Source organism: Capricornis sumatraensis, chromosome 4 (genome assembly GCF_032405125.1).
Source record: "Capricornis sumatraensis isolate serow.1 chromosome 4, serow.2, whole genome shotgun sequence".
Classification (NCBI taxonomy): domain Eukaryota; kingdom Metazoa; phylum Chordata; class Mammalia; order Artiodactyla; family Bovidae; genus Capricornis; species Capricornis sumatraensis.
This window is the reverse complement of record NC_091072.1, coordinates 93423187-93443089: the sequence shown is the minus strand read 5'-3', so window position 1 is coordinate 93443089 and position 19903 is coordinate 93423187. Positions and strand designations below refer to the sequence as shown.

The 19903-nt window shown below is 40.5% G+C and overlaps 1 pseudogene; it reads right to left on the bottom strand.

The window, feature by feature from the left end:
* Nucleotides 1–18724: 18724 nt before the first annotated feature.
* On the bottom strand, nt 18725–19679 carry LOC138079004 (E3 ubiquitin-protein ligase SIAH1-like; annotated as a pseudogene).
* Between the last annotated feature and the right edge of the window lie 224 nt (nt 19680–19903).

The window sequence follows — 19903 nt, the reverse complement described above, 5'->3', positions numbered from 1 at the left end:
TCTTCAGTTCAGTTCAGTTGCTCAGTTGTGTCCGACTCTTTGCATGAATCTCAGCACACCAGGCCTCCCTGTCCATCACCAACTCCCAGAGTTTACCCAAACTCATGTCCATTGAGTCAGTGATGCCATCCAGCCCTCTCATCCTCTGTTGTCCCCTTCTCCTCCTGCCCCCAGTCCCTCCCAGCATCAGGGTCTTTTCCAGTGAGTCAACTCTTCGCATGAGGTGGCCAAAGTATTGGAGTTTCAGCTTCCGCATCAGTCTTTCCAATGAACACCCAGGACTGATCTCCTTCAGAATGGACTGGTTGGATCTCCTTGCAGTCCAAGGGACTCTCAAGAGTCTTCTCCAACACCACAGTTCAAAATGCTTCTTCAGTTCATCTCAGTTCAGTTGCTCAGTCGGGTCCGACTCTTTGTGACCCCATGAATTGCAGCATGCCAGGCCTCCCTGTCCATCCCCATCTCCCGGAGTTCACTCAGACTCACGTCCATCAAGTCCGTGATGCCATCCAGCCATCTCATCCTCTGTCGTCCCCTTCTCCTCCTGCCCGCAATCCCTCCCAGCATCAGAGTCTTTTCCAATGAGTCAACTCTTCGCATGAGGTGGCCAGAGTACTGGAGCTTCAGCTTTAGCATCATTCCTTCCAAAGAAATCCCAGGTACAAATGTCAAATCATTATGTTGTATCTCTGAAACTAATATAATGTTATATGTTATAAGATAGGGATTTCCCTGGTGGTCCAGTAGTGAAGATTCTGGGTTTCCAAAGCAGGCAGTGAGGGTTCGATCTCTGTTCAGGGAACTAAGATCCCACGGGCTCCCCATCCCCCCAAATGTGCTTACTCCTTAATTGGGCGAAAGTGAAAGTGAAGTCCCTCAGTCTTGTCCGACTCTTTGCGACTCCGTAGACTGTAGCCTACCACGCTCCTGTCCATGGGATTTTCCAGGCAAGAGTACTGGAGTGGGTTGCCATTTCCTTCTCCAACTAGGTTAAAGTGAGAATTAAATGGGAAGATTCATGCAAAGAAGGCAGAACTGTCTCTGGCACACGAAAACATTGACAATAATTAATAATTCACAGAAATATCTACAGTGGAGGGGCATCCAATTCTTCCATTGAGGTCTAGGGTATCATGTAAACTTTTCATTTTACTGATAGAATCAGCTGCGTCAATTTATTAGTTTTGTCTTCTGGTAACATTTATTAAATCCCCATTCTGTTAGGTCTTGTGCCAGAGATTTAGTTGATCGTAATCTAGGTGAAAGAATCTTTATTAATCTTAATTCTTTCACCGAAGGAAAAAAGTTTACAGCGTTATTAAATCTCAAGTACATTCCAGATCTTAGAATCTAAACTAAGAAACGCCTTTGTGCTCTGCTAAGTCGCTCAGTCGTGTCCGACTCAGGTGGGAAGGTGAGAAGGGCTGGCTTTGAGGAGTATGTGAAGGAGGGAGCTCCCGGCCTTGGCCTATTGCTGGGTGTTTGGAACTCTCCCAGGCACCGTTTCCTTCTGGTGGCTGAATAGGATGCAAGAGTTGCCCTCTTTTTGAGTTAATCACTTACATGCAAGTGAAGGCGGCAGCAGTCAGCGCCCTTCCCCCTCCGGGCTAAGGGCTTCACGCTGACACGTTCTGGCCACATCCTGCTCCTTGGCTCTCTTTAGACAGTGCTCCCGGGCTCAGGCGGGCCTCACCTGCGGCAGGTGAACCCAGGTATCCACTGGCGTGGCCGCCCCCGCCTCCTTCCCGCCCGGGGCCGAGGAGCTGCGGCGCGGGTTCCGGCCCCGGGGGATCCGAAGCCCGCTGGCGCCGCGCCCGGCCCAGGACACCGGCTGCGGGGCCGAGGCCGCGCCTCCTCCCGGAACTGGCCGGCGCGGCACCGCGAGAGGGGCGGCGGGAGCGGGGCCGGGGGCCATGGAGGTCCTGCCGGCCGGCGGGGGCCGGACGGGGCGCCCGCAGCCCGAGGCGAGGCCGGAGGACTCGGGGCGCGGAGCTCCCCGGGCGGAGCGAGCGCGGGGCTCCCGGGACTCCTGGGAGGGCGAGGAGGACCCGGAGCCTGGCGAGCCACGGGGCAGCCGCACGGCGTCCCTGGTGAGCGGGCTGCTCACCGAGCTGTATAGCTGCACCGAGGAGGAGGAGGCGGTCGGCGGGGGCCGGGGGCCCCGGGGCCGCCAGCGGCGCCGAGACAGCCTCGACAGCTCCACCGAGGCCTCCGGCTCCGACGTGTTCCTGGGCGGCCGCGGCGGCGCCGGCGACTCCCGCGTACTACAGGAGCTGCAGGAGCGGCCGAGCCCGCGGCACCAGATGCAGTACCTGCGGCAGAAAGGTGAGGGCCGGGGCCGGTGGGGGTGTCCGGGGAGCGTCCTTGTGCAGAGCCCCCTCCAGGTCTGCCGGCGCTCACCTGTGCGCACCTGTGCTGATGGGCCGAGCGCCCGGAGATACTATGTTTAGGGCGTCTCCTTTGATCCATCGCGGCTGTCCACAGTGTCACGGATTCATAACTAGTCTTAGTTCTTACGTCCCCCCATTCCCTCTTGAGTCGGCGAGTGAAGCATCACTTGGAATGGTAGCCACGGGTCTCCCCTACTCCCCGACCCCTTCCCTCCTCGTGTTTGCAGAGGCCGGAGGCGAGAGGCAGTCCAGGTTCTAATTGCATCAGAACAGCTGTTAAGACGGGTTTGGAGTTTCTGATTTACCCATTTGAAATTACCTAGAGGGGCCCCAGGCGGAATAGAGGTGACACTTGGGGCTAGTTTAAGAAGAAAAAAAAAGCAGCCACTTTTTTTTTTTTTTAATCCTTCTTTGGCTACATACTTGGATAGCATTTAGTGAGGCAGAATAATTCAATAATGCAGTTTCTAAGCAGAACGTGTGAAATCCATTTCTTAGAACGCCAGATTTCAAGAAGCTCATTAGGTGGATTTTTTTCCCCCTTGGGGGGCGGGTTAGTAGAGGGCCCTAGAGCAGTGTAGTTATCACAGCATTTAACTGCTGGAACCTTCAGTTGAAGAGGTCGATCAGAAAATGGCCTTGACTTTTGGGGGCAGAGGTTAGTTTGGTGTTTCTTTTGTTATCAGACTCTGATGCTGCTGTCTAGTCCTAATTGAGATATTTTTTCCCCCTCAACTTGCCTTTCAGGCACTTACACTTACTTACAATTATCTTTTTGTATAGATATATCCAGACCTCAATTTACGAAATGAAGTGAGGTGTAGAAAACAAATGCTAAGCTATCATAACATTTCTTGAATTAATGTCCTTGTGCTAAATTACCAGGAAAGGGAGGAACAAGAATACTATGGAGTGGTCTCCTGTCTCCTATCAGTCTAGCTGGTACCAGAGGGGAAAAGAAACTAGAAATGGAGTAAATCTGTCTGCTTTCTGAAATCTGTGTAAACAGCTTTCCTTCTTCTCTTGGCTTCCCATGAAGATTTTTTTCCCCCAGCTGATTGTTACAAATGGCTTCCACCTTCCTCCCCTTGCCTGAGACTTTAGCTGGAGTCGTGCCATTTAATTTTATACAATTATTTGGCTGTTCTCAGAGTGTCTGTTTATGCCAAGAAGTTCCGTAGGGCAATAGTTCTTTCAGAATCCAGCGAATCAGTTTTGAAGAATTATGATTTGGCTTTTCGTTTTTTTCACAAAGTTATTCACTTTTCGTTACTGAGAGAATTTTGTGGATTAGTAATTTCCTTTTGGAAGAGGAAATTTGGCAAGCTAAAGTTTAAGGAAGAAAGAGGTCACAGTTTTGGAACTACAGATCACAATGAGTGACCACTTTCCTACTCATTTGTAAGACCTAAAGCACCAGTTTTGCCCAGGTCTTAGTCTCAAGCTCCCTGCTAATCTCCTCTTTCTTTGTAGTCGACTCTCTAAGGAAGAGCATGATGCCATATTATGCCAATCCTGCACACACAGATACACACCTTTAGCAATAAACATCATCAGAGTACTAAGAATGAAGAATCAAGTGATGGGAACTGCTGTCTGCTAAAATAATTTTACATCTTATTAGAAAAATCTTATTGATTTTTTTCAGGATCAAAAAATATCCTTCCTGACATAAAACAGTTAAGACTCTCTTATAAAGTAGATAACCTGTGTGTTAATTCTCTTTTCCCTCTATTAGGGATTTTGCTCTGGCACCTATTTAGATATTTAGCATGTGTGGGTCATTTATTTATGTGAGGCACCATAATGGTTTCTCAGGAAATCCAGGTGCTCTTCTCAGTGTTTTCATTAAGGGTGTGAACTTTGGAGTCAGCTTGAGTTAACATCCTGCCAGCTCGCTGTTCCGTACTAGCAAGCTCTTTAACCTCTCTGAGTCTCATTTTCCTTACCTACAAATACGGATAATAATGCTGCTGCTTCATAAGTCAGGCAGAGAAAGACAAATACATACTATCACTTATATGTGAAATCTAACAAATAATACAAATGAATTTATTTACAAAATAGCAGCAGTCTCACAGACATAGAAAACATTTATGATTATCAAAGGGGAAAGCCAGCGGGAATGGATAAATTAGCAGTATGGGATTAACAGATGCACACTTCTATATATAAAATAGATAAGCAACAAAGATTTACTATATAGCACAGGGAACTATATCTTGTAATAACCTATAGTGGAAAAGAATCTAAAAAAATATAACTGGATCACTGCTGTATATCTTAATCTAATACAAATATTATAAAGCAACTATACTTCAACAAAAGAAAATACTACTGCATTATAGCGAAGAAGTGAGACTTATGTAAGTTAATGTGTATGAAGTGCTCAATAAATGTTCAGTTCAGTCGCTTAGTTGTGTCTGACTCTTTGTAACCCCATGGACTGCAGCACACCAGACTTCCTTGTCTATTACCAACTCCTGGAGCTTGCTCAAACTCATGTCCATCAAGTTGAGGATGCTTATTTTTATTATTATATACACTGGTGTTCCTTAAAGAGGAGATGATGGTCATTGATGATGATCACTGATGATGATCACTGATGATGATCGGTTGATGATCTCTTCAGTTTTCCTCATTTATTTAACACTGTGTTAGGAGCTATGGCTGATGCTGTGGGACATATAAAGATAAAAGAGACCTTATTTTTATCTTCTGGATATTTACATACCAGCAGATGTTGCTGTAAAAGGCGTTTTCAAATTCAACTATGACGATTTTTCCTATACTGGACAGTGCATATTATTAAAAAAAATCATAGAGCTGTAGGTACCTTAAGAGTCACTGAAAATGACTTTTTTGTGGAAGGAAAGTATAATTTAAATGCAGGATGATATTCCTACCTCTTTTGTTTCTAGAAGGAACTACTTTAAACATTCAAATTTGCTCTATTTGAAGGAATATAGATTTGAAGAGTCTCTGGTGTTTTCCTGTTGCTTGATTCCATATTTAATCATCCTCAGAACCCAAGTATTTTCAATTAACTTAAAGTGTGTTCGTTCTTCTCATTATATCTCACATTTGAACTCAAGGTGAGAGAAATAATGGGCTTTTGTTCTCTTCTTCATAGCAATTCCTTATTCTTACTTTATTGCTCTTTATATTAATGTTTATAAATGCTATTCACATTTGTTTCCCAGAGTAATCTTGTATAATTTGAGACCTGGAGCACTGCCTTGTCTAAGATCAGACAGTTGATTAATCCAACGGTAGTTCTTTTTAACTGAGGGTCAAATGCATTTTTCGTAATGAGGTCAACTGAGTACGACAGCTGTTAAAGCAAATACCCCCCTCCACTTGTATTACTCAGATCCCCAAAGTTCACTTCCTTTGATCTCTGGAGTATTTTTCTTACTTTTGAACATTTCTTTTGTTCTCTCTGACCCTCTCTAGTTTCTCTAAATCTCTTTCAGAATAAGTAGATCCAAACCGCACACAGGACCTCTAATGAGGGCCTTGCCAATGCTACGCCAAGTAGAAGGCTCTGCTCGCCTGGCAGGTCACAGCATGGTGACTAATGATTACATTAAGTATGACTGACGAAACTCCCAAATTGTAATGATTATCCACGTAAATGTTGTGATCACTTCTGATTCTCAAGTCTTTTTTCTTTTGTAGAAAAACTGATGTTGAGAGTATTAGTTTTATGGATGTGAACTATCTTTTATTTATCTGATTAAAGGAAATATATTTTCTACCATATTTGGAGGTGAAGTATTGTCCCAATATTCAAGCTATTGGAAGACTGTGTATTTGAAACAGAATGGTCATCACTGCATGCATCTACATTAGAAAATGTAGTATTACCTACTTTTAACTGATCATTTACAAAGCTGAGTACTTTAAAAAGTTGTTATCAGCTGTTAGGTTTATCGTTGATTTAACAGACTAAAAAATTCTCTTTTCTTGCAAGTTTACCGTCTGAGCACTTTAATGATACAATTTTGAGTCAATGAAACATAAATTTGCAATCAGAGCTGGATATCTTAAGATTCTTTGCCTACATGTTACAGGTAGCCTCAAGAATAAAATTTATTTTATAGTATTTACATGAACAGGGCAGGAAATAGATGAGTGACTTATTTCATCAATCTCTTAGCTGAATATGTGTATGTAATCCTGGGTGAAAATTCAGGATTACTTGGTTTAAAGGATGTTCCAAAGATTTATCTTATGATCAGTATCATATTGGAATTTATATTCCTCTCAGAGTATTTATTGTTCTATTTTCCTTTTTGCTGATAGACTCGAATGAACTGGAGACGATCCTTCGAGAACTAAAGTACAGGATTGGCATTCAATCAGCAAAGTTACTTCGGCAGCTGAAGCAAAAAGATAGGCTTGTGCACAAAGTACAGAGAAACTGTGACATTGTGACGGCGTGCCTGCAGGCTGTGTCTCAGAAGAGAAGTAAGTGCAGAGTGGGGTTAGCCCTTTTGCCGTGTGGGACTGGAGTGTTAGTGAAGCTACATCAGTAGTCATGATATTTTCGTATATTTATATTGAGAAATTTTAAACGGAAGCCTACCCCTTCAGCCTATCCCTTCAAGAACGATGAACAACTCAGACAGTTTCCTATATTTTTCAGTTAAGGTGTGTATTATTGGCTTGGCCCAAAAGTTTGCTTGGGTTTTCCATAAGATGGAATGGGAAAACCTGAACAAACTTTTGGGCCAATCCGATACATATCTGATGTTACAGACTTAGTTTTGTTATTCTAAATTTGAAGTAGTATCCCACGTTGAAAATGGTTATTTTTGCCTAATGCTAAATAATGTCTGAAATCTTTATTTTTAAAACAGCAGCAAAGAGACACAACCTAGAAGTCATGCTTCTGCTCCCTTATGCTGTGTGTTGCTCTAATAAGTGAATTAAGCAGTTGACTTAAAAGAAGGAGACTCTCGTCTCCAGGATCTTATAACTTACTCTGAAATCTGAAAAGGATAAAATATTTTAAAAATTAAATTGTCTCGGGGGTTAATTCATTCAAAACCAAGAGATACATGGTTTGTTAAAATGTTAAATTACTAATCCATATTAGATACTAGATATAAAAGTTTATGAATTGGTTTTTAAAATTCTTCATGTAAGAGTTTTATGTTTTATTCTGCTAATATTTCCCCATTTGTGTTTTGTATTTTTCATTAACATGCAGCACGGCAGAACAGTATGTTCAGGTATGGTAAATATAGGCACAGTGATGTGTTTTGATGGAATGCAGCTTTTTAGGTGCATGTGAAAGTTGCCTTTTTTGTTCCTTTACTTTCTCACATTTTGTGTGTAAAGTGACACTTCCTAGAGTTTTTTTTTTTTTAATTCTAAATTAAGATGTGTCTATTTGTGTAAAACAGGTTTCAGGGCTTGATTAGCTTCAGATAATATAATGGCTTAAATTACATTCTTATGTTTGTTATTTAAAAGAAAATACTGTTTGCTTCCTCTCCTTTTATTGTATCACTGTTATCCCAAAATTATTATTCATGGTGTTTACTGAAGAAGGTTTTGACCTAATTAAACAGAATACTGCTTTATTATTATAATGATGTAATACTCCATACAAGAAGCAAAATTGTCATTCCATAGAGGGTTTTCTCCAGAGCTAGGTACTTGTCTGAAATTGCTGGAGAAGGAGGGTAGAGATACAGAAATATACACATACATATATAGGCAGACATATACTATATAGTACATATCTATCTGTATATACATGTGTATCTACAAGAAGTTGTCATGTTTTACAAGTATTTGATGTTTTTCCGTGGATTCTGGTTGATTCACTGGTATTCAGTAAAAATGGTATTATTTTCCCTTTTAATGGTGAAATGTTATGATCTTGATTTTTCTCTTGTCAACTATTGTTTTCATCTTCCCCTTAGTATTGTTTGTTCCAGAAGTTAAAAACCCAGAGTGGTAAATGAATGGATTTGGATGTGTGGGAAGGTGTAAGTGGGCGATGGAGCCAGTGTTAGGAGAGAAAGGAAGATCAGGTCAGCACAGTATCACGGGTTGGTAATCACCAGGGACTGATCATCATTTAGAATTTGACTTTGCTTGACTGATGAAAGGACTGGCTTTTATGTCTTTTAAGAAAAATATGTCCACAAGCCGGTGATTCAACTTGTGAACTTGCGGATGCACCATTTCTATGTATTTTAGATTTTTGTCTCTTTAAATCTAGGGTTTTACATTTCAGAGAATATGGGGCATAATGGCTCCTTTCCTGGGATTTAAATTCTCACCTAGCTAATAAGACTCAATTAGATGGAACTAACAGAGTATTTTTGTTGAATTAAGAAATAACAATGTCTCAGAATTATTCTCATCATATGATACAGCATTATGATGTAGACATTGTTAGAAATTTGACTAAGTGGTTATTTAGAGAACTTCAGAGATTTGGTGTTTAGTGACTGAAGGCCTGAGTTCAGTAGTTGTACATTTGTCCTCTTTCCTCAAAGTCCGCTAACAACAGATAAATAGATGTATATAATTAATCACTGAACTTTCATTTTAGTAATGACCATCAGTGATTCATTCAAATACAGCAACATGTTGAATTGTTTGTATTTAATGTGCAGGAGTCCAGATAATCCCTATTTTTCTCTCCATATAGATTCAGTGCTTATGATTCTTTCCATAAGTGATTTTTTCCCTTTTATAACATTCCATAGACTAAAACAATTTAAATCTTTTATTAAAATGAGTTTTTCCTGTTGATACATGAAAGGGGATATATTAATTTTGAAATAATCATAGGTATGGATTATGAACCAAAATGACTAGACCATTTTTATTTCTAACACATGTGAAGCAAGCACTTAGACTTTTTGATTTTCTACCCCAAGTCTTATGGTAACATCCCTTTATTTTCACACTGGGGTGAGAATAAGAGCAGGATCAATATTTGCCTTCCAGAATAGCAGATTTTTCCCTTATATTTTACCAGTCATCTAAATGTAACCATAGTATAACCACTTTAATATTAATGGTATAATTAATAATAAGAATCGTGGCAGCAGTTATTATTCATAAGTATGTGTTTTATGCCAAACTGTTGGTTTTATCTCTCATAGCAATTCTGAGAGTATTTTGTCCCTGCGTGTGTGCTTAGTCGTGTCTGACTCTTTGTGACCCCATGGACTGTAGCCCGCCAAGGCTCCTCTGTCCAGGGGGTTCTCTAGGCGAGAATACTGGAGTGGGTTGCCATTTCCTCCTCCAGGGGATCTTCCTGACCCAGGTATCAAATCTGTATCTCCTGTGTCTTGGCAGGCAGATTCTTTACCACTGAGCCACCTGGAAAGCCCATTTAGGCACATTTTATTGTTTTTAGGCACATTTTATTGGGACATTGAGATTCAGAAAGTTTAAGTAATTTGTCTAGTGGCTGAGGTGGAATTTGAAGATAGATATCCTAAAAATTCACTCTTTGTACCATAAAGTGTGACATAAGAGTGCTCTACTTTTTTTCTTAGCCACTTGATTGATACTTCTATAATACTGGATTACTGTTGGAGCAATAAGAAATTTGTAACCTGCAAAGCACATAATATAGAATTTCAGGTCTATTAGAATATACTGCTTTAGCATTGTTGGCATGTAATATAAAATACTTTATCTTTTTTTGGCCAGATGGATTATGGAACAAATGCATGTGGTGTGTAGGAAAATCCACTCAAAGACATTAAGATGATGGGAAGAATAAGATGACTATTTGGCCAGGAGTTTGACTCTGATATTAAGATTTTTAAGCAGTTTGCTTATCCCATGGTTTGACTATTTTTCCTGAAAGCAAAAGGGAGGCCATCTTAGTGATCAGTCTTGCCTAGTTCTATAGTTTTTTGCATTGGTGCATTAAATGTTTAAGTTATGCTGGTTGAGTTTGTGAAAGGTGCTATCACTCCAGTGATAAAATCTAGAGATAAATAGAAAACTATGAAAAGCGTATATATGAAAATACTGTTTTTTTTTAAGAATCACTCTATTTATGTACTTATTTGGCTGCACTGGTCTTCGTTGTGGCAAACGGGATCTTTGTTTCGTCGTGCAGATCTTTCATTGCAGGGTACGGACCCTCTAGTTGTGTCATGTGGACTTCAGTAGTTGCGGCACGAGGGCTGTCTGGTTGTGGTGCGTGAGTTCAGAAGCTGTGGCCGTTTCAGTAGTTGTAGTCAGTTCAGTTAATTGCTGTGGCAGGAGAGGTCTTCATTCTCAGCATAGGAATTGAACCCATGTCCCCTGCATTGCAAAGTGGATTGTTAACTACTGGACCACCAGGAGAGTCTTGGAAATGTTGTCTTTATTTTTAGTCTGGTCAGTAAGTACAGGGATTTTAGGCAGCTTATAGACTCATTTTATTAATGCGTCGCCCTGGCATCTTGATTATCATGATTATTATAATTAAATCTTGCTATCATAAATGCCTGGGAGAGACTTTGTCCAATAGGAGTGGTCATTGCTCTTCTCTTTCTGTGGCTATGTTCTCTGCAGTAGTACCTTGCCATCTCTGGCAAGAGAAGGAATTTGTGTGACTCTAAGCTTGGTGTCACTGACATTCAACATTTTCCATTAAGAAGCAATTCCCTTTGCTTTTTTAAAAATTATAAAAGTAATGCACTCAACCATCTATCTACCCCTAGGTATTTCCCCAACAGAACTGCAGATGTATATCCCCATGAAAATTGGTACGTGAATGTTCATAGCAACTTTTTTTTTATCATGGCCCCCAAATGGAAACAATGCAAATGTCAGTTAGTGGATGAATGGATACCAAATGTGATAAACCCATATGTTGGAATATTATTCAGCCATAAACAGGAATGAAGTTACTAATTCATGTTACAACATGGATGACCCTTGAAAACATGCTTAATGAAAGAAGCAGACACAAAAGTCCACATACTTTATGATTCCATTTGAAATGTTCAGAATAGACAAATCCATAGAAATAGAAAATAAGTTAGTCATTGCTAAGGCTGGCAGTTCAGGAGAACAGGAAGTGACTGCTGATGGCAAGGCTTTTTTGTTAGAGTGATGAAAATGCTGTGCTGTTAGATAGTATACAATTTTGTGAAAATACTAAAAATCATTAAACTGTACAGTGGAAAAGGGTGAATATTTTATGGTGTATCAATTATATCTCAATAAAAAGTATTTAAATATATTAAAGGAACTTTGGAAAATACAGAAGTTGAAAAAAAGAGGAAAAAATAATTTTCTAAAGAGGGTCTCTTAAATTTTTGAATCTTTATTCTACTTGAATAAAAATATGAAGTTTTTCCAAAGTCAGTGTACTGTATAATATTTCTGTATCCCGCCTTTTTCATGTGACATACCGTAAACTGGTGCCATTGTCATAAATTATTCATAAACATAATTTTGAATGATTAATGCACTATTTTTCAGTCTACCATTTTTTGTTGTTGTTACCATCTCGTGGCAGTGATGAATCTCCTTTCAGTTGTGGGTACAGAACCTCATTATTTAAGCAATAAAGGAAATTGATGGACTTACCTAGTTAAAAGTCCAGGGATGTGCCTTCAGGTGTAGCTAAATCAGATACAGGTGCTCAAAGAGCATCTTTAAAAATATGCCTTCATCTCTTAGCTATGCTTTCCTCTGCATTAGATAACACCCCAATGACCAACAGCAGCTCCAACTCAGCAAACTTATCAAAAGAACAGATCTTTTTCCATAATTCCAGAAAGTCCCATAGTTCACTTTCCTTGACCTAGTTGGGTCACAGGCTTACTGAGAATCAATCAATCCTTTTTTATATGTATGTAAGAAGGTGTTAGGGCTTCCCTGATAGCTCAGTTGGTGAAGAATCTGCCTGCAGTGCAGGAGACCCGGGTTCGATCCCCTGGAAAAGGATATGGCTACCCACTCCAGTATTCTTGCCTTTAAAATCCCATGGACAGAGGAACTTAGTGGGCTACACAGTCCATGGGGTTGCAAGAGTCAACACAACTTGATGACTAAACCACCAAGAAGGTGTTAAAGTAATAAGTGCTATGGGGAAAAACAACAACAGAATAACAAAGATTTGGAGTTGCCAACACTTGGTGTTGATGTTGTCAGTCCTTTAAATTTTAACCATTCTAGTGAGTGTTTTAGTGGCTGCATGATTTTTGTTTAAATTTTGCTGATTACTAATGTGGTTCTCCAGCACCTCTTCCTCTTCCTTTTTGTCTCTAAGAAAGATTGTCTCCTTTTTCTTATAGATTCTGAGTATGAGTCTTTGTCAGATGTATGTGATGCAAACACCTTCTCCCACTTTTCTGGTTTGCATTTTCACTCTCAAGAGGGTTGTTTAGAAGGAATCTATGTATGTTCTCCTGGGAGTCATTCTTTCCCCTCTGGAATCTCACCTGCTACTTTGTGTATTTGGTCAGATTCCTGACATGTTTTGTTCCCTGTTGTTTAGTAAAGTTGCTCTTCTTGGGGTGTACTAAACCTGGTGATTTTTTTTGAAAGCTTTTTTTCCCCTTTTGTTTTAATATACTGAGAAAGAAATGAGAATGTTAAGATCAATTTCCAAATAGAAAAAGGAGTACGTCAAGGCTGTATATTGTCACCCTGCTTATTTAACTTATATGCAGAGTACATCATGAGAAACTCTGGGCTGGAAGAAACACAAGCTGGAATCAAGATTTCCGGGAGAAATATCAATCACCTCAGATATGCAGATGACACCACCCTTATGGCAGAAAGTGAAGAGGAACTAAAAAGCCTCTTGATGAAAGTGAAAGAGGAGAGCGAAAAAGTTGGCCTAAAGCTCAACATCAGAAAACGAAGATCCTGGCATCCGGTCCCATCACTTCATGGGAAATAGATGGGGAAACAGTGGAAAGAGTGTTAGACTATTTTTTTGGGCTCCAGAATCACTGCAAATGGTGACTGCAGCATGAAATTAAAAGACGCTTACTCCTTGGAAGAAAAGTTATGACCAACCTAGATAGCATATTCAAAAGCAGAGACATTACTTTGCTGACTAAGGTCCATCTAGTCAAGGCTATGGTTTTTCCTGTGGTCATGTATGGATGTGAGAGTTGGACCGTGAAGAAGGCTGAGTGCCAAAGAATTGATGCTTTTGAACTGTGGTGTTGGAGAAGACTCTTGAGAGTCCTTTGGACTGCAAGGAGAGCCAACCAGTCCATTCTGAAGGAGATCAGCCCTGGGATTTCTTTGGAAGGAATGATGCTAAAGCTGAAACTCCAGTACTTTGGCCACCTCATGAGAAGAGTTGACTCATTGGAAAAGACTCTGATGCTGGGAGGGATTGGGGGCAGGAGGAGAAGGGGACTATAGAGGATGAGATGGCTGGATGGCATCATGGACTCGATGGACGTGAGTCTGAGTGAACTCCAGGAGATGGTGATGAATAGGGAGGCCTGGCGTGCTGCGATTCATGGGGTCGCAAAGAGTTGGACACTACTAAGCGACTGAACTGAAATGAACTGAACTGAAGATCAATTTTAGGAGTGGTGTGTGTTGTTGTTATTGTTCAGTCGCGTCTGACTCTTTGAGACCCCATGGACCACAGCATGCCAGGCTTCCCTGACCTTCATCATCTCCCGGAGTTTGCTCAAACTCATGTCCTTTCAGTCGGTGATGCCATCCAACCATCTCATCTTCTGTCATCCACTTCTTCTGCCTTGAATCCTTCCCAGCATCAGGATCTTTTCCAATGAGTCAGCTCTTTGCATCCAGTGGCTTCAGCTTCAGCATCAAGCCTTCCAATGAATATTCAGTGGTGTGTATGTTAAGTAGCTATTCATTTTGGAACATGGGGACAGGATTGTAATAAAAGGAAATGGAGCAGTTGAAAAAGAAGAGTGTCATTCAATGGACAAGAGTCCTTAGTTTTTATGTAGTCCAATTTACTAGTCTTTTAGCTTCTTGGAGGGCCAGCTTCATCAGCATGTGATCTGTGCAGACACATGGGGCCCGTGCTCATTAGAGCCCCGCACTTGACTTAATGCTCTGTTGTTGCTGTTTATGATTTTAAGGGGTCCCATAGATTACAAAACCACTGCTGCATTTATAGCTGGTGCTTTTTTATTCTCCCATTTTATTTTCAGAAAGTTTTAGTATTTTGTTTTCAAATCTTGAGTCACCTAGAACTGATTCATTTTGTTTGTGATATAACATAGGAGTCAAATTTCATTTGTCCATGTGGACATCTAATTACTTAGCCTAGTTTATCAGAGACCATCCTGTTCCCACTGCTCTGTGGTGCCATTTTTGGAAAAATGTCTGTATGTGTGTGGTCTGCTTTGAAGCTTTTATTCTGTTTTGTCTATCCTCGAGCTAATGCAACACTGTCTTAATTATTGTACTTTATAGTAACTCTTGCTATCTGATTCTCTTGGTTCTTACACCTTGTTCTTCTTTAAGACTGTTTTATTATTGGCTTTTTGGGGAGAATTGATGTCTTTACAATGGCGGGTCTTCTGGTCTGTAAAGATGGCATTTAAAATTATTATTTATTATTATTCCAACTTATTTGAATGATATTTTACAGTTTTCTATATAGAGGCCTTATATATTTTTACTATATTCTTAGGAAATTGAGTTTTCTTGATGCTGTTTTGAATTGGTATCTTTTAAGAAATTGTTTCTAGTCATTTTCTGCACATGAATTTTGTACCTAGTAATCTTACTTTTTCTTTTGTTAATTTTAATAATTTATCATAAAAGCTTCTGTTTTTTTCTAAGTGCAAAATCTTTATCACCTGTGAATACTTTGTTTTATGGATTTCTTTACCATCCTTTTATTTTTCTCCTCTTGTGTATTGGTTAGGAACTCCAGTTTAATCTTGAATGGAAGCAGTGATAATGGATGGAAATTTTTGAATCATTTTTTAGATTCTACATATAAGGGATGTCATATGATGTTACTCCTTCAAGGTACCTCTTTTTCCATTCTTTAGAAGAGATTGTGTAAGACTGGAATTATTCCTTTCATAAATGTTTGGTAGAATTCACTGGTAAAATATTTAGGCCCTAAGTTTCCTTTGTAGGAATGTATTAAATAATGGATTCAACTTTAAAAATTACAGCATTATTTGTATTCTCTAATTCTTATTCTGTCAGCTAGGGTGAGTGACATAGAATTTGCCCATTTCATATAACATTTCACATTTACAAGCATAAAAATTTGAAGAAAAATTTTGGGTCTCTTTAGTGTTTTAATATACTAAAAGAATATCACTGATTTAAATAGAATTCACTTACCCCGCTTAAAATATTATAGAATGTATCCCCATAAAGAAGAATATTCTAATACATATATGTATATTAAAAAATAAACAAAAGATGATGTACGTGGATATCTACCTATCAAGATTGAGTAACAAATATTACTGGCACATTAGAAGTCTCTGTGTGTTCCTTCCTCCCTGGTTGAAATCGGCTTTCTCTCCTGCATTTGTGTTAATTATTCGCTTGCTTCTCTTTATAGTTTTTCCCACCTCCTGTACATATTCATAAATAACATATAGTTTTAAAGAGCTGAGTAGCAAGCCCACCCCTACTTGTGAAGGGAAAGGGTAATGCTACTTCTGGAAAAACTCTGAAAAGATAACCAGTTTCTGGGTCACAGTCTGATCAATTCACTGGAGCCCCTTCTGGGGGTGTCAGAGGGCAAGATTGTAAGTGGGTCCTGTAGCATTTGCCAGGATTGTAGTCTGGACTAGTTGCTGAATGATCAGCTAAGTTAGGGGAGTAGACTACTGCTTTTTTTTTTGTAATTTGTTTTTTTTATTGAAGGATAATTACTTTACAATATTGTGTTGGTTTCTGCTATATATCAGCATGAATCAGCCATAGGTATACATATATCCCCTCCCTCTTAAATCTCCCTCCCACCTCCCACCCCGTCCCACCTGTCTAGGTTGTCACAGAGCACCTGTTTGAGCTCCCTGAGTCATACAGCAAAATCCCCATTGGCTATCTATTTTACATATAGTAATATATATGTTTCCATGATACTGTGTCTATTTGTCCCACCCCCTCATTCCCCTACTGTGTCCACAAGTCTGCTCTCTATTAATTTTTGGCTGTGCTGGGTGTTTGCTGCTCTGTGCAGGCTTTCTTGTTGCGGCGAGCGGGCGCTACTCTCTAGTTGCGGTGCGCAGGCTTCTCATCGTGGTGACTTCTCTTGTTGTGGGGCGTGGACTCTAGGTGCATGGGCTCAGTAGTTGTGCCCCAGGCTTAAGTGCTCTGTGACTGCTGCTTATTTTTGATTTGAAGCCTGCCATGGCTTTGCTCCTGCTCTCAGAAGTAGGTCCAAGCAGAATACTTTAGTGAGTATGGAGGGCAGTGGAGAATAGGCACTTCATCAGCACACTGAGATAAACAAGCCCAGGTAAGAATCTGGGCCAGCTCACCTGGGAATTCTCTCCTTGAATTAGAAAGAGGGACCAGTAGCAGGAAGCATCTTGTGTTGACTGCAGTCCACACCCCTGTGACTTGAGCTGCTGCTCCACTCCGCACTGGCCATGCCGTGTCTGAAGTACACCTCTCATCTTGAGATCTCTCTTCACTCTTATCCTGGAGGTTGTCTTTGCTGTGTTGGATCTCTTCCTTCTTGTGTCCTGTGTTTTCTCCTCCTTATTTTTTTATCTCATCACCCATGTCCCCTTGAGAAAGGATGCCTATGAGGTCAATTTCTGGAAACTGTGCAGGGATGGAAATGTCTTTATTGTATCCTTGCTTCGATTGGCAGTTCTATTCCTGCTCTGTTGCCTCCTTGCTTTCACTGTTGGTCTAGAGAAGTCTGAAGCCTTCTGATCTGTCATCCTTTGTACTGGACTGTTCATTTCTCCTTGTTGAAAGCTTGTGAACTCTTCTGTTTGTTCTTGGCCTTCTGAAATTCATGGTCAGGTTGCTTGGTGTGGGTCTGTTTTCATTCATTGTGCTGGGTCTAGACAGGCTTTTTCCGTCAGGCAACATGTCTTTCAGTTCTGGAAAATTTATGTGAATTAATTCTTTGCCTTTCCTCTCTCCTTTTGTAAAAATCAAGTTTTATTGACGTATAGTTGCTTTACAGTGTTGTGTTTCTGCTGTACAACATCCTCTATATTTTTATTTTTCTTCCTTTTTCCTCTTTCTGTAATTCTATTGTTTGGCTGTTAGAGCATCTGAACTAATTCTGTAATTTTTTTTTAATTGGCCAGATATTCTTTTAATGAGAATTATAAAAGACCAAAACATTTTTTTGCAAACTGCCTTTTTTTTTTAAAACAAATGATTTGCTTTTAATTACAAATACTGTGTGAGACGACGCCTTCTTTTGCAAAACCAATAAATACAAGAACAAATTTTAAACATATGTGATTTGTCCAAGATATGTGGGGGGAGAGGGAGCCTGATTTTTTTTCCTCAGTATTAAAACAAAAATCAGTACTCTCTAGCTTGACAAAGAATAAGTTTGAAGGTATGACTCAACTGGAGAAGAGAGGGAGGCCATTTTATAGCTGCTTTAAATAGCTCCTGATGGTTCTTCTGATGTTACCTTTCCTTTCTGAAACCCATATCTTCACAAAATAGTTTAATTTAAAATATTTCTAATAAACTGATTAATGGGGAAAAATATGTATCAAACACATGTATAAATTTTACCGTCAACAGTTATGCCTATCAATAAGACACTAACTTTAAAAGGTACAAAAAAAGTGAGGAAAACCCTGAATTACAGAAAAGAAAGTCAAATTTATTTAATGAAAAACTAGAATTAATAAAAATTAGCAAATACACACAAAAATACACACACACACACAAATATACACACAGCAACAGGACTGTGTATTGACTCACATAGGGGAAAAGCAGTGGTCCAAGACCACTCAACATGGCTTTTCAGTTCAAGGGAAGAAAAATCCCAACATGCACACACACACACACACGCACACAGAAAACAAGAACCCAGTATTTTTCAACAATATACTCAATCTACAACAAACACAAATTCAGAATTATTTTACAGTGCTTCCTTTCTTAATATAAAAGATGCCCATCTTGGGTGTATATATATATATATCAGTGGCTTACTGTTGATTTATTTTTAAATATATTAGTGTTATTACATTTATTACATTAAATATATTACATGTTATTACATTTATTTAATGCCCTTTCCTTTTATTTACCATCATGTGTCTAGCTTCCACCTACCAAAAATTTCTGATTGGTAGGCAGACAGGTGCCTTATTCTCTGAAATCAAATGCAATGGTTTTAAACACTGGCCAGAAAATGTTTGATTGCCATTTCAACACATGGAAATAGTTACATTGATGCCTAACTTGCCATTTTCTGCAAAAAGCTGTGCAACTCTGGTGTCAAAGACTAGGCAGTTGCTATTCGTAATGGCTGTTGCAAGTCCCTCATGAATAGATCGAGGCGTGGCATCCCAAGTCAGTCGCCGCCTAGGACCGTTTAGCTCGAGTCAATAAGCAAAGTCTTCAGCTTGTTTGCGTGTTCCTATCAGCTGTACAATCGCAAAGAATGGCTGGTGACCAACATATTTTTCCTGTTTCTCCAAGACTAGTATGAACTGAAAACCAAAACAGGACTGTATCATCACCTAGTCAACAGCACCAGAAAGATTAATGTCTGTGGCAAGGAAAACTATGCCCTCTCCCTGCAGGGTTGTGATGGATTCATGCTGATGCATCAGATGCGGTATTACAGCATCCAGAGAGCCTTGCCAGTTACAGGAAGCACCAGGGCACGGACAGGGGTAAGGCCTAAACTCACAGACTTCTTCATGGTCTGCTTTTTCTGTGTGTGGCAGAGTTATTTCACATCCAGAAGATGCGTATTTACAGGAAAAAGGACTGAATTGGCCACTTTCTCCATAGGCAAGTTGCGAGTGGATCCCAACGGGAGATCTTTGGGCGACAGTTACTACAAACAAGATGGCCACTCTGACACCGAGGAATCGGTGGTAACACATGGTTAAAACACATCGGACGCTGAAAGAGACTCGCCCATTGACTGTTGCACGAAGTTGCGCCAGTCTGGGAGGTTCCAGTAGGTAACCCGGTTGCTGTCTGACGGCTCATGTCTGTGGGCGGAGAGCGCGCCTCGGCCGGGTCCTGGCTCAAACGCGCTGGATCGTCGCCAACCGCCGCCCCCGCCTCTTCCTCAGGCCAGCACTGACGGGACACTCTGGGTCGCCGATGCCGTGGAGAGTGCGCCCCACAGCGGCCGCCCCGTCGCCCCCCGGGCGCTGTCGCCGTTTCGCACACGCCTTCCCGCCCACACCACACAGTGCTGCGGCCGCCATGGAGCCGCGGCCGCCAGGAGGAGGCGCTCCCGCGTCCTGGAGTGGGCGCGCTGTCATTCTCGTTTTGTTTCCTGTATCTGTAACTTTGCTTGCCTTTCTCAGAGATTATCTCAACTTTATTTCCCAATCCTGTTACGGAGACCTCTTTGAGGCCTTGTT